Source organism: Micrasema longulum, unplaced genomic scaffold (assembly GCF_059751315.1).
Source record: "Micrasema longulum isolate JH-2025_06_02 unplaced genomic scaffold, ASM5975131v1 h1tg000861l, whole genome shotgun sequence".
Taxonomy (NCBI): Eukaryota; Metazoa; Arthropoda; class Insecta; order Trichoptera; family Brachycentridae; genus Micrasema; species Micrasema longulum.
In genome coordinates this window covers 93,260-103,874 of record NW_028278053.1, presented here as the reverse complement: position 1 = coordinate 103,874, position 10,615 = coordinate 93,260, and the positions used below count along the sequence as shown (strand labels likewise).

Sequence of the window (10,615 nt, the reverse complement as noted above, 5' to 3'; positions counted from 1 at the left end):
AATGTATTTACAATTTTGTGCCCACTGTGCTTAGTTATGGTTTTAATGACAATAATTTACCAGACAAAATAGTCGGTATTCTATTTCGAAAGTGTTCATTAAGAACTAAAAACATAGTCCTTTAGAATACTGATAACAGGACAAAGGAGGTTATGTATGGCAAAATTAGTATCTAAGTATATTTTAACGTGCTGAAATATTTATATCAAAGAAAGGTGTCAACTTTTACTGCCCTTATTTCGACGCTGAAAAAGTTCGTATTTTCACTCGAAACTTCCGCTTTGCGGTGTCGGTACAACTTTTTGTCATGTACAGAGAAGTTAGAAAACTTTTGTTGGTTTCCAGGCATCCTCGGTATATCTTCAACTACCATTCGTCTGCTGTATCTAGCGTGGGAGGCTCCAAATTGATTGTGGAAATTCATTTAAAAAAAATATATAAAAGCTAAATGAAGTGGTGACTCAAAGAACCTTACTCTTGCGCGGAGGATTGAGAGCCCGAACCGCAGTGCTTCTGGATTTTCTTTTGGAGATGATTAAAATCTTTAGACGTCAAATTACAAATATAGCACCTCATTGTTGATGAGGTAGTAGTGACAGCATTGCATACCTTCCCATCAACCATTGCCGGCAATAATGTACGCTTTATGGAAGCAGTTCCACTGGGTGTTTCTATATCTGTATTTGTTAATAGTGACGTTGACGCCACGATGTTTTCGTTTTCGGTGACCACCGGCATTGTCTCTTCTTCAACATCTTCATTACTGTAGTATATTGTGTCAGTCAATCTGTAAAGTTATGCAATAATGATTACATGTGATTTAACACTAATCAAATGCACGTGTATGAGTATTTTGGCAAAAAAAGTAAACATATACAGAAATTCTAAAATTATCTACCAAATCCGAAAGCAAGATAGAAAAAATATAATTAGCTAAGCGATGCAATTAAAAATAAATAAAAACAATATTATCCCACAAAGTCAACAATGCTCAACATCCAAAATTTATTGAGTTATATTAAAAATAATAAAGAAAGAATAATCATTATTTTATTCTTACCCACTAAAAAGCAAGTCCCCATGTGATCATTATGAAGTCTTGCCATTTCCACTTTTACGACACTGTCGTTCCATATAATTTGGTCGTGGACACTTCCTGGAAACTTGGGGTTCACATTTAAAATTCTTAATAGGCGGGTCCACAAGGACCGAGCAGCCTCGCGCGGCTTGAAGATTCTTCGCGTTGAAGCATAAGGTTTTCAAGTGCATACGATAAACGACCCTTCAATAAAATACATGATTTGTGCATTCCGTAAGATGTTAATTATTGGTCTCAAGAGCTTTACCAGATGGTTAAGTGCCAAATGCATCAAAACTCTGGGGGTATTTCATTCTGTGAAGAACGTTATTTATACCGCCAGCTTACTAAATACAAAATGTGCCCTATGCAAGTGGTTATTCCATAACACCCCAATGCTGAGAGTTGATTTGATGATGATTTGACGATCTTAGATTTTTTATTGCTGTTGTCAAGACGTTGTGTTTGTTTAACTCATATTCTTCCAACATATCAAACCCATTACTTCTGAGTTCTTCTCTTAATAATTGCGAAGATTCTACAAAGTGAACCTTGTAATCAATTATAATAATTATAGTTTGACCTTCTTTTTTTTTTTTTTTTAATATAATCATACAATGCATATACATTATACTCCCAGGAGTTATTAGAACTCATTCCGGGACTGAGGAAAATATAACAATTTTATAAAGTACATGATATAAAGAGTTACAAGAGACATCGCATTTCTGGCTAATCTTAAACCAGTTCATACAAATAGAAATTTGAAGATCAACCAGATCAGATTAATTTCAATAGAGATATGCCAGTTTAAAGTGTAACAATTATACAATTAAAAATATACATCCTAACTACAAACAAACATCTTACCTTAAAAGAAAAATCTAACAATTATAAAAAAAGTACATCATTTAAAGATCAACCAGAAATGGACCAGTTTAATGTATAACAATTATAACAAAATACATAATATGATAGACTAATAAATTTATACTACAATATACAATTATAAAATATACAATATACATCCTAACCAAAAAGTACATAGTATGAAGAACAAACAAGAAAAATACTATTTTATCCTACAAATATGCAATTATAAAATAAAAAAAACATACATCCTAGCTAAAAAGCATTAAACATCAGATATAGAGAAACCTTAAATAAAACAAACCATTAAAAAGCAAGCAATCAAAAAGAAGGAAAACAAACACAATTTCTTATAAATAGAAACAGTAAAACATCAAATTAATATCCAGTCAAAAATAACCTTTATATTTGTTTTCTATAAAAAGGTTTAGGAAGAAATTCTTAAGGGCCACGCTTTGCACTTTACGAATTTTGTTTTCTTTAATTTTACTTGGTAGCTTGTTATAGAGAGTTCGAGAGATATTCTCCAAAGACTTTTTTCCAAACTTCGTTGAATTAAATTTCGGTATATGTAGATTTCTTGAGCTACGCGTATTGTGGCTATGTATCTCGTTATTAAGGGGGTGTTTTAAATTTGTAAGAGCTGAGAAATTTAAAATGTTTAGTATGGTGCTGGTGATATCATGCATAGGTATGACTTTAAAGGGAAGTATTTTGGTTTGCCTGTATATATCTTTTACATGTGTATCCCAAGGCAGACCGAAAATACTCCTCAAAGCTCTGTTTTGGAGAACCTGGATCTCTGAGATCAGTTTTTGTGTTGCAAAACCCCAAATACATGATAGATAAATCAAGTGTGAGTGAATCAAGGCATAATAAATTGAAAGTAGAATAGGTTTAGGAAGTAAACCCCTAAGTCTATACAGAACTCCAGTTACAGGTACAATCTTGGATTTTACGTGGTCAAATTGATGGTTCCATGAGAGTTGGGAGTCTATCAATAACCCTAAATATTTAGTGACATGTACTCTTTCAATTTGATTCGTTCCGAGTAAAATGCTGAGATGGATATTTTTTTTATTTCCAAATAGAATATACGAAGTTTTTTTAACATTTAAGCTCAATTTATTAATTCTCAACCAATTCGCAAGGTGAGCGAGATCTCTTTGCATTGCATTCTCCAGTTCCTCAATCGTAGGGCAGTTATAGAAGATGATAGTGTCATCAGCATATAATTGAAGCGTACCTTTTATGCCCCAAGTAGTGACATCGTTAATGTAGATTAAGAATAATAGTGGACCAAGAATGAATCCCTGAGGCACACCACATGTTATCATTCCAAATTCACTTGAACACTCTCCAATTTGAACCGAACAGTACCTGTTGGTGAGGTAGCTACGAATTAGTTCAAGAGGAGTACCTACCACTCCCAGGTGTTCAAGTTTATTTAGTAAAATTTCGTGGTCAACAGTGTCGAAAGCTTTTTTTAAATCTATAAAGATACCAGCTGCGAAATTGCCCCTGTCTAGGTTTTTTTGTAAGTTGGAAATAAAATCAAAAGCAGCACATTTTGTATTAGAGCCTTTCCGAAAACCGTACTGTTGGGTTGTAATAATATTATTCAGATTCAAATATTTTATTAACCTATCTTTGATTACATATTCGAAAATTTTTGAAAATACCGAAAGAATTGATATTGGCCTGTAGTTGGACACATTTTTTTTGCAGTCGTTTTTATATATTGGGACAATTTTTGCTATCTTAAGCTGATCTGGAAAGACACCAGTTAATAACGATTCATTTACAAGAATTGCAAGGTGATCTGCTAATTGATCTCTGCAGATCCCAAGGATAGCAGGAGTGACACCATCGAGGCCAGGTGCTGATCTTTTCTTAAGTTTTGAAATAATAGCTTTAATTTCAGATTTGTTTGTTCTGTGCATAAAAAACGAACAATTAGTCTTAGCAGTATTACAAATTGTATTTTTGTCATCAGGATCTGATGAAATTGTTTTTGCCAAGTTGCTACCAACTGATATAAAGAACTTGTTGAATTCTGTACAAATCTGTTTAGGTTCATTTATCTCAACATTATTGATTAAAAGACAGTTGATATCCGTTTTTTTGGACTGAGGAGCGTTTGCGAGGATGGAGTTTATAGTTTCCCAAGTTTTTCTAGGATTGTCTGCGTTTTCTTTAAAAATTTCAGTGAAGTATCTTTTTTTCACAAATCTTCTATAATTTGTAACTTTATTTCTAGCTTTATTTTTTAATTCTACCAGGAAAATATTGAACGGGTCCCGTTTCCACTGTTTAAAAATTGAGTTGCGTTCTTTGATAAGTGAGTCTAGATGTGAATCAAACCAAGGCGTATTTCCTTGTAGGCGATTTCCTATTTTTCTTTTCTGATTTGATTTGCAAGAATCTATCACCCCTTTAAAATGTTCAATAAACTTATTGTAATTGCAGTTAACGTTCTCTTTTGAATCATATGGAAATGCATTAGTTTCTAGACATGTTTTTAACAGGGAAATGTTAATTTTTGGGTTCGTGATTGATGGGGTAGGTAATCGGTTATTCGAATACGTTTTAAGACTATTATAGTGTTCTAAAATCAAAATGTTATGATCACTAAGCGGATGGTCAATATTTGAAACAGAAGAAAATGTACTCTTTCTGTTGGAAAGAATATGATCGATCAAAGATTTACTATTCTCTGTAGTTCTAGTAGGAAATTTCTTATTGCATCTAAAAAAGTCATAAGATTCTAACGTATTTGTATATATTGTTGAACTCTGAGAAGGTTTACTTATGTCAATGTTAAATCTTCTGTTATCAGTTCCCAAAATCTTTGTCCACATTTAATAAATCTATCTGTTGATATTTTCAAAATTATAATTTCAAAAAATAAAACATTTAAAGAAAGGTACAAATCAAAAGTGACCTAAACATCTAGGATACTAAGGTACGATAAAAATGAAGTATCGAGTATATTGAGAATTAATATTCTATATTCATTACTATGAACGAACTTAAAAATAGTTTACAAAAATATCACAATAACATACAAACTATTAATCGTAAGTAACATTAGATAGTAAAAAAAAGTATACATTGTAAAAATTTGGCATACAATAATCTCTAAATTACTAGTAAGATTAATGAATTAAAATTATTATTTATGAACATGAGTGAAGATAAAAGGCATTTTATTTTAAATTACTCGTAGTAGTTCTTGCACTTCTACGCAATGGTTTAGGAGTGTTTTTAGAAATCAAATTTTCATTCGCAATTGACTGTTCAACATCTTAAATTAAAGTCTTTAGACGTCAAATTACAAATATAGCACCTCATTGTTGATGAGGTAGTAGTGACAGCATTGCATACCTTCCCATCAACCGCTGGCAATAATGTACGCTTTATGGAAGCAGTTCCACTGGGTGTTTCTATATCTGTATTTTTTAATAGTGGCGTTGACGCCACGATGTTTTCGTTTTCGGTGACCACCGGCATTGTCTCTTCTTCAACATCTTCATTACTGTAGTATATTGTGTCAGTCAATCTGTAAAGTTATGCAATAATGATTACATGTGATTTAACACTAATCAAATGCATGTGTATGAGTATTTTGGCAAAAAAGGTAAACATATACAGAAATTATAAAATCCGAAAGCAAGATAGAAAAAATATAATTAAAAATAAATAAAAACAATATTATCCCACAAAGTCAACAATGCTCAACATCCAAAATTTATTGAGTTATACTAAAAATAATAAAGAAAGAATAATCATTATTTTATTCTTACCCACTAAAAAGCAAGTCCCCATGTGATCATTATGAAGTCTTGCCATTTCCACTTTTACGACACTGTCGTTCCATATAATTTGGTCGTGGACACTTCCTGGAAACTTGGGGTTCACATTTAAAATTCTTAATAGGCGGGTCCACAAGGACCGAGCAGCCTCGCGCGGCTTGAAGATTCTAGATTGTGTGTTATTGGTGTCATCTTGTTGTTTTTAGGGTCTTTAGAGTTGAGTTGCGCTTACTGCTTCATCGTTAGAATCGGTTTCATTCTATAAATCAATTTTAGGTGCCAGCTACAGAAAAAGAGTGGCTCGCAATTTTAAACGGTTTCCCAAATAAATGGAATTTCCCACATGCTGTAGCAGCGATGGATGGCAAGCATGTTGTTTTACAGTCTCCCATAAACAGTGGCAATGACTATGATAATTATAAATCATTTTCAAGTATAGGTTTGTTCGCTTTTGTAGATGAAAATTACAAGTTTTTATACGTAAATGTTGGGAGTAAAGGACGGATTTCTGATAGAGGTCTATTTAAAAATATAAAATTATACTAAAAACTTGAACAACGAGAACTTAACATCCCATCACCCACAATTTTGCAAATACATAAATATATAATATTATTCATATATATAATATTTCCAAACTGAGCTCACGTAAAAAGCATTTTCTCTTACTTCTGTTATTTTGTTTCCATTCCGGATTCTTTTCTATTAATAGCAAATATGCATTCAGTGCTGCTATGTCTTGTATTTCCATAAATAAACGAAACGGACATCTTCTTGTCCCTCTGACACATTAGTATTCAGTCGTCATTTTTTCTCCTGTGTCAATGCCACCTTTGGTTTTGTTACTATGTAAAATTATTTGTGTCTTTTTTTGTTTCTGTCTGGCTTATTTTGCCATCAAAAAATTGTGTACATAAATGAAGAACTGCCTTGTTATTTATTTATTTATTTATTTATTTATTTATTTACGGACAAAGTCCATTATAAACATTACAATTAAAATAAATTTTTACAAAGGAATAAAAAAATATAAGGAACAGAAATAAGCAGCAAAGACAGATGATAGATTTTTTAGATTAAGTAAAAAGCATAGGCTAACTATACAGATTCTTTAGCTGATTTGTAAAGAAAGACATCCTTACACCATAATAATCAAGATCTTGATGATCGTTCACCCGCCTGATCATTCTGGGCAAAGGCGACTGTGCACCATAATTGGTCCTGTAGTGACCGAGGAAAAGCATTTCATTATTTCTTAGTCTACGGGTGGGAACGTTAAAAAGAATCTTTTGCAAAATTTCAGGGGCATCAATGAGACAGTTCATAATTTTATACATGCAGATTATATCTGCAATGCATCTGCGTTTTTCAAGACTTGATATGCTTAAAAACCTCTCCATATCAGAATATGAATAGTCTCCTCTTTCCAATCCCATCTTCCATGCAATTTTTCTTATAAAACGATGTTGAACTGATTCAAGGCGCTTGATATGAACAGCATAATGAGGGGACCAGATTACAGATGCATATTCAAGAATAGGGCGAACTAAAGAGCAATAAAGTGTTTTAAGTGTAAGCATACTTTGGAAATCAGACGTAGTTCTATTAATAAAGCCTAAAATTTTTAAGGATCTGTTTACTATATTATCAAAGTGTTCCAGAAAAGTTAGTTTATTATCTAGGATCACTCCAAGATCTCTTATAGAGGTGACAATCGAAAGAACTTGGCCATTAAGTTTATAATCAAAAATAAAAGGATGTTTACATTTATGGTATGAAATAATTTTGCATTTATCGATGTTAAGTTCCATGTTATTAGTTTTGCACCAAGTATGAAATGCATTTATGTCTTCTTGGAGTCTGACACAGTCATCAATATTTTTAATTAGCTTAAGTATCTTGTTATCGTCAGCAAAAAGCCAGAATTTTGTAAAAGAAAAAACATTAGCAGCATCATTAACAAACAGATTAAATAGAAGAGGGGCCAAGTGGGCACCCTGTGGTACACCAGAAGTTACTAGGAAGCTATTTGATATGAAGTTATTGATTTTTACACTTTGTTTTCTATGTGAGAGGTAGGATTTTAAAAACGATAAAAAGGGATCTCTAATGCCTACAGCACGAAGTTTAGCACATAAAATGTTGTGATCAACTTTGTCAAAGGCCTTGGAGAAGTCTGTATACAGTACATCAGCTTGAAGATTATTCTCGAACGCTGTAAAAATAGTATCAGTAAAAGAAAGCAAATTGGTCGTCGTTGATTTGGCTGTCCTAAATCCATGCTGTCCTAAATTATGCTGAGGAACATACGACAGAAGAGTTTTATTAAATGTAAAACCAAAATGGCTACTATGCAACGGCCATTCTTTCGATGGAAGAAACTACTTTGGAATTTTCTTCTTATTTTTTCTTATTGTGCCAGTTAGGGTAAGTTTTTCTTCCAAAGGATTGTCGGCTAGTAGTATTGACGTGAAGAAATTGTATGCAGTTACTCTTCAGTTTGTGTCGTATTGAGGCTCTGTTAGTTTCATTACGACGCGATTTTCTTGATTATTTTTTGTTTGTTATTTGAGTCTTACAGAATCAAAGGCGGCAATGTGGGTCTGACGTAATTATTGGTAATTGAAAATAAACGTTTTTTCGCATTTAAAGCACATATATTATCATGATGGTGTTTTACTGCAATCTGTGTAATTAAAAATTAAGATATATAACCAAAACAATAGTATAAAATGAGTCATAGGGCAGTAAAAAGGTTTTTAATGTGCTTGATTCTTCTCGAGAATGCCATTTTTTTTAACCTAAACTAGGTATAGACTTGCCATCTTTGATAACAAACATGTATTGTTATTGTGCACACAGAGAATAAATATACGAAGTCTAACAGATCAATTGAGAAGACACGAAGAATTTTTATATTAATTTATTATTCAAAAGACAAGGAGAAATTCTATTACACTTTAAAAGGCTACGTTATTTAACTAAGGGCCTATTTCACCACCTCTGAGTAAAGTCTTGATAAGAACTACTCATCGAGTAAAACAAATAATCTGTTTCACCACCGCTAAGTAGCGCTATTCGGCGAGTAAGTCCCTGAGTAAACTACTCAAAGCTCTTCCCTATGATTAACTGCTAATCATTACCCAGAGAAAAAATAAAATGGTGGCAAAACAATTTGACAGCCGGCAAAGAGGGTTTGTGTTTCGATTTGTTAGTTTGGAAAGTGTGTGTTTTTATAAATGATAGAACTGATAGAGCTTGTGGACGATTTTCTGTAAGACCGAAAGTGGTTGGATTTGGAGCACGCGTTAAACTCCGCTTCTATTGATTTCCACGCGAAATTTTTTTCTTTCCGCAAAACATTGTCGCTTTTTTTATTTTCAATCACATTTTTGTGGCGCAAAACTAAATTTATTAGTACTTCGCATTCCTCAGTACTAAAGTTTACACCCCTTTGCGCTTTTTCTCCATTATAATGCAGTTTTTAAAAAACACGTGCGACTCCCAAAGTAATGAACGAATACAATAAACAACACACGAAAGCTAGCAGTAGACGTTGTCATGTTGTCAGACGTGAGCCTAGACCGTTTAAATGCGACGTTGCCACACAATGTATCTTTTTAGCAAATCAAAGGATACTCATAGGTCGTGAAACCGTTGCTCGGTAATCGGGACATTAATCGTCGGATTAAGTTATGTGATGGTTAGTTATTCAATACTTTACTCAGAGGTGGTGAAATAGGCCCTAAGTATTACGTCGCACTAGCGTAGTAAACGGCGTAAGATAATATCTCTAATTCCCTTTCCAAAAGACTTAGTATGGATTTATATAATGCAAATTTCGGTCCTTTGGAGGGGTTATTTAATACAAAAAATGGGTACATTTATTCTTCCCACGCTACATCCTGAGATTCACGCGTTGAAGCATAAGGTTTTCAAGTGCATACGATAAACGACCCTTCAATAAAATACATGATTTTTGCATTCCGTAAGATGTTAATTATTGGTCTCAAGAGCTTTACCAGATGGTTAAGTGCCAAATGCATCAAAACTCTGGGTGTATTTCATTCTGTGAAGAACGTTATTTATACCGCCAGCTTACTAAATACAAAATGTGCCCTATGCAAGTGGTTATTCCATAACACCCCAATGCTGAGAGTTGATTTGATGATCTTAGAATTTTTATTGCTGTTGTCAAGACGTTATGTTTGTTTAACTCATATTCTTCCAACATATCAAACCTTTCTTCCGGCGTGATCACTTCTTTTGGACGACCTGAACGTTCGGCGTCACTAGTACTGGTACGACCACAACGGAACTCCGTAAACCACTTCTTAACCATTGAAATTGATGGTGCCGAGTCCCCGTAGTATTTATCAAGTCTTTCCTTAGTTTCAGTGATGGTTTTTTTACGTAAAAAATAATGTTTAATCAACACACGAAATTCACTTTTTTCCATTTTCGTAGAAAATCACAAGGTTGTCTGCTTTGAACGGCTGTCAAACACCAACTGAACGACGTACCTTGATCAAAATTAGAACGTTGCCCACTGATAGATTACAGTGGACGGCAGCACTGTTGCATTTGAAGTAACTGCGCGGGAAATTCAAAAAGTCACTGACTTATCAAACCGCCCTCGTACATAAATATAATATAAAAACTTAGCAACGCAGCCGGTTGACGCGGCTTTGAGGCGGCCGCCAGAAATGTGTCCGGCGGAGCAATGTTTGAGCTAGCAGCTCTGCCCGTGCGCGAATCGGCTCCGAGTCCTCTATTGTAACCATTCCTGTATTATTCAATATAACATTTTCCTTTTTTGAGTTACATAGTAAATTTACAAAGTCTGCTTTAG

The 10,615-nt window shown here is 33.5% G+C and overlaps 1 long non-coding RNA gene across 1 annotated transcript; it reads right to left on the bottom strand.

The window, feature by feature from the left end:
• Window positions 1-4,953: 4,953 nt before the first annotated feature.
• Window positions 4,954-10,005, bottom strand: LOC148278556 (uncharacterized). The gene is made up of 2 exons (XR_015823159.1): window positions 9,680-10,005; window positions 4,954-5,930 (listed from the first exon to the last, which is right to left on the bottom strand). It is a non-coding gene; the product is annotated as an uncharacterized LOC148278556 (long non-coding RNA).
• Window positions 10,006-10,615: the final 610 nt, after the last annotated feature.